The sequence below is a fragment of the Staurois parvus genome, unplaced genomic scaffold, assembly GCF_062004578.1.
Source record: "Staurois parvus isolate SC_StPar_1 unplaced genomic scaffold, SC_StPar_1.0 ptg000199l, whole genome shotgun sequence".
NCBI lineage: Eukaryota > Metazoa > Chordata > Amphibia > Anura > Ranidae > Staurois > Staurois parvus.
In genome coordinates, this window is record NW_028317995.1 from 684436 (window position 1) to 689541 (window position 5106).

Below are 5106 nucleotides of genomic sequence, written 5' to 3' on the forward strand. Positions count from 1 at the left end.
GACTGATTCAGGTCCATTTGTAAAATATAAAGTACTACAATTTATATTGAACTGGCAAATTAAGCAAACAGCAGCACTTGCTGAGTGCCAGTACCAATATTCTTTAGAAACTCATTTAGGCGGGTGGCAAGTGCAAGCACAATCACACACCTGTACATTGGCTGATTCTTCTGGGTCCAGTGTTGCCCACGTCCATGCCAACTCATGCTGTGATTGGACTCAGCACAAATTTGAAAGCTGATTTCAGCCAATGATTTGGGCTGAAGTCAGCTGATTCCAATCACACACAGAGTTCTTTGTTTACAAAAACACAGAATTCTGTGTATAGGGAACTACGATCTGGCTGTTTTTTCTCCCTGCAAAGCAGGGAGAAAAAACAGCCAGATAGTAAAGTAGAAGCAGCACACATTACACATTGTTAATAACACAGTTAACCCTTTAATTGCCACTAGATGTTACCCCTTCCCAGCCAGTGTCAGTACAGTGTATTCACTGTATTAGTGTCATTAGTAACGTCATTGTTTACTAGTGACCTTCCCAGATAGTGTCTGTTAGCACCACTATAAGTCACTGATGACCACCATTACAGTATAGCGTTTATAGCTGTGTAAATTCAGTATATATACCATAGTTTGTAGACACTATAATTTTTGCACAAACCAGTAACATACACTTATTACATAGACTTGTAGCAGAATACATTTTGGCCTCAATTTATGAATAAATTTGATTTAAAAAATTTTTTACTGGATATGTTTTACAACAGAAATGAGAAAATATAAATTTTTTGTCCCCCAAAATTTTCAGTTTTTTTGTTTTATATAATAACATTTATTTTAAAGCCCAATGGCGATCAAATACCACCAAAGAAAGCGCTATTTGTACGCAAATGAAATTCAAATTTTTTTCCACACAGTGTTGCATGACCGCACAATTGCCAGGTAAAGTAGTGCAGTGCTGAATAGCAAAAAATGGTCTGGTCATGAAGGGGGTAAAACCTTCTGGTCAATTGGTTAAAGCAGAACTGTGACCTGACAATGTACATTTCAGTATTTACTAATTCACAAACTGTAAATAAGCTTTAAAAGGAGCCCTTATTGACCTCTCTAGCGTTACACTAGAGCAATTCATAGTCAAAATTCACAAAGGATCCAGTGAAATAATTGATGTTTAGAAGGCCGCCAACTTACTGCTGGCAGGGGGAACAATATGATCAAGAGGGGAAAGTGAAAGTAATATTTTTTTTTTTTCCCCCCCAGAATTTTGATGATTAACTACATGTTGACTGCAACTGCTATGATTCGTGAGGGATTTTTTTTTTTTTCTTTCAAAGTCCCATTTACTGTTTTTCTGCTGCATTGCAGCGCGTCAACAAATGAATATTAATGGATGTTGCGTTAAAGCTATGCAAGGGGGGCATGTCAGCACAAGTCTGACCACTGTAGTACGCCTAAGTAGAATGTAAAGAAGCAAATTGAGCATGCTGAGATGGATGTGCTTCCATGCCATGCCAGTTTAAAACATAAGTGCAGGGACTGGTAGGATCACCAGGTATTTCACACAAAGTAAGCAATGAAAGAGAACAGGATATGCTGGGGTAACATACACGTTAAAGCTGCAGTTTAGCTTTAAAAAAAAAAAAAAAAAAAAAGCTTTACACTTTTAATTTTTTTCACTTGTATTGAAGCATGTCCCACATTGTGCAGGCAACTGGAAAAATCTTCACTTCAGGGATGCCCTTTCATCTTCCTGTCTTTAAATGTCATGGGCTGCATTGGCTAACTGCTTCCCATCTTCAGGCAGTACAGATCTGACGGGGACATGTCATCTATGCCCACCTTGCTCCAAGAACATTTGGAGCCACTGGAAGCAATGCTTGTCCCTACCATTATCATAGGTAAATATAATTAGAGGCTTCATTTGCATGGGTGGTGAGGCCCATACAGAGTGAGCCATTTGTATACACTTTTGGAGGTCCCTGGAGCTGCATTCAGGCAGCCTATGTTAACAAATGGACATGCAGCAGCTGTATGGACAAAAATGAGTTTGGCAGGTGTACAGGGGTGTGTGCTCACGTAGCCCCGAACAACACTGTTCATGTTTGGGGCCGTATACCTGTCTTTGTGTACCTGTCAAACTCCTCTGTGAGGCTTTAAGTTGAAAGAGGGGCAAGACATAGATTTACATTTTTTATATCTTTCATGTGTCTGATTGTTAGGGGCATGAGGACCAACAAAAACTCTAAATTTTGGTTTTCTGAGGTTTTTTTTATTACTGGTTGATGAAGAAATAGTGCTTTACAGAGCTATTTAAATGCAAAATTTTCATATACTGGAATTCAGGGCTCAACAAATCCCAGGCACCAGGTTGCCATGGCGACCAGAAATTTCGGCCTGGCGCCTGGGAACCAATCAGCCCACTCGCCGCCGGCAACTCCTACTTCCCTACGCCCTGGACATGCAACTCTGGACACAGGGAAACCAATCTTTCTCTCCCCCCTGCTGGTCTCCATAGTTTCCCTGGAAGCAGGCAGTAGGCTTTGCTGGAGTCCGATGTCGGGCTCCGTGTGACATATTTGGGAGGCCAGGCTCTCTCTTCTCAGGCGGCCGCTATCCCCTGTGGCCGAGCATGGTCTGAGGATGAACGGCTTCTTCCTGGGGGAGCTCTGTTTGGCTCTTCTGCTGGCCGCCGTGCCCGAGCCACATCGCCTCCAAGCTGGCCTTCCTCCCCCTGGAGCTCACCTGGTGCAGGAGGCAAAGGAGTCAGTGGGGACCCGGTGGCCTGTGTACCACCCTGTATGGCCTCCATCTTACGGAGCAGGCGGACTGGTAGTACTCCCTGCAGGAGCCCATTGTGGTGAAGGTGTTCTGGTGGAGGACTTGCCTGGGCTTTTAAGTTCACCTGGATAAGAGACCGAGGTGTGTGTGTCCGTGTCTCCAGACCCTTGATGTATACAGGGATGAGGACCACACCTGGGGCATTTATATAGAGGAGAAGGACAGGACAAGACAACCGTGTATACAGAGGGAGGGGGGGAGAACCAGGGTATATGGGGTGGGTGGCGGTGGCAAGGCTTGACTGACAAATCCCTCGTCGCTATGGCAACTAGAATTCATTTCCCTACACCTGGGCTTCCACCAGCCCACTCACCGCCGGCACCAGGCTCGAGCAACTCCCACTGGCCGTCGCCCCAGGCATGCAGCTTCAGGCACCAGGCAGCTGATCCAGCTCAGACATCCAAAAACAAAAAAAACCCTCGAGCTCTGCTGCTTACCCACAGCAGAACCAAAGTTTCTCTCTTCCTCTCAAACACACTAGCACTCCTGTGCACCCTCCCCCAGCAGATCCACCACCGATGTGAAAAAAGCCTCTTCCACACTCCCTTCTCCCTCGACACCAGCTAATCTGTGCATACTGTGGCTCACCCCTCCTCCTGGCCGCTAGTCCCCACACGTGGCGCTTAAGGCAGGCAGAGTGCAGCCCACACAGCATGCCACACACACATCAAAAACCTCAGCCCCCAAAAACCTTGGCTCCAATCCCCCCATGCGCAAATTCAGAATCTGCTATCTCCGTCATCAAAAATAAAGCCGTTAGTAAAAAAAAAAAAAACTGTCTCCTAACTTTATTTGGCTCCTAGATTCAAAGCAAATTTGTCAAGCCCTGCTGGAATTAACTGTCAACATATAAATCTTGGTAAAATTAGTGCTACAGATGGTGTAAAGTTCACACCTGACCGTACAATCTCCTACCAACTATGTAATACAAGAGTCAGCCTGGATACAATTGATTGCATAGTTTAGATAGGACCTCATATTACATATATGCAGTGTGGTGAGCTTAAAACTTTTTTTTTTTTTTTTTGAGTGCCACTGTTATACTTGCCTTGAGAAATAAAATCCATCATCATACACTGCTCAAAAAAATTAAAAGAACACTTTGAAAACACAAAACGTAAGGATGCCTCATCGTCTAATGAAAATTATCACCCTACAGAGGACTGAATTTAAAGACACCCTGAAAATCAAAGTGAAAAAATGATGCAGCAGGCTTGTCCATTTTGCTGAAATTTCATTGTAGTAACTCAAAATGGTACTCAGCAGTTTGTATGGCCCCAAGTGCTTGTATGCATGCCTGACAACATCAGGGCATGCTCCTAATAAGACGACGGATGATGGAACTGAAATATGATATCCCAGAGGTGTTCTATTGGATTTAAGTCAGGCAAGTGTGGGGGCCATTCAATAGTATCAATTCCTTCATCCTCCAGGAATTGCTTGCATACTCTTGCCACGAGGTCGAGTATTGTCACGCACCAGGAGGAACCCAGGACCCACTGCACCAGCGTTGGGTCTGACAATAGGTCCAAGGATTTTATCCTGATACCTAATGGCAGTCAGGGTCCCATTGTCTAGATGTCTCTGTGTCCCTCCATGGATATGTCTCCCCAGACCACCACTGACTCGCCACCGAAAACAGTCATGCTGAACGATGTTACAGGCAGCATAACTTTCTTCATGGCTTCTCCAGACCCTTTCACGTCTGTCACATGCTCATGGTGAACTTGCTCTCATCTGTGAAAAGCACTGGGCACCAGTGGTGGACCTGCCAAATCTGGTGTTCAATGGCAAATGTCAATCAAGCACTATGATGCCGGGCAGTGAGCACAGTGTTCATCCTGTCCCTCCTTGCACAAAGGAGCAGATACCAGTCCTGCTGATGGGTTTAGGACCTTCTACGGCCCTCTGCAACTCTCCTGGCGTGACTGCCTGCCTCGTGGAATCTCCTCCATGCTCTTGAGACTGTGCTGAGAGACACAGCAAACCTGGCAATGACACGTATTGATGTACCACCCTGAGGGAGTTGGATTGTCTATGCAACCTTTGTAGGGTCCAGGTATCACCTCATGCTACCTGTACTGACACTGACCCTATCCAAATGCAAAATTTGTGAAAAACAGTCAGAAAAGATGAATAAGAAAAAAAAGTCAGTGACCTGTAAAACCATTCCTGTTTTGGGGGTCGGCTCATTGTTGCCCAGCTAGTGCACCTGTTGTTAATTTCATTACCACCAAAGTATTTGCTTAACTGACCACATCAATATCGC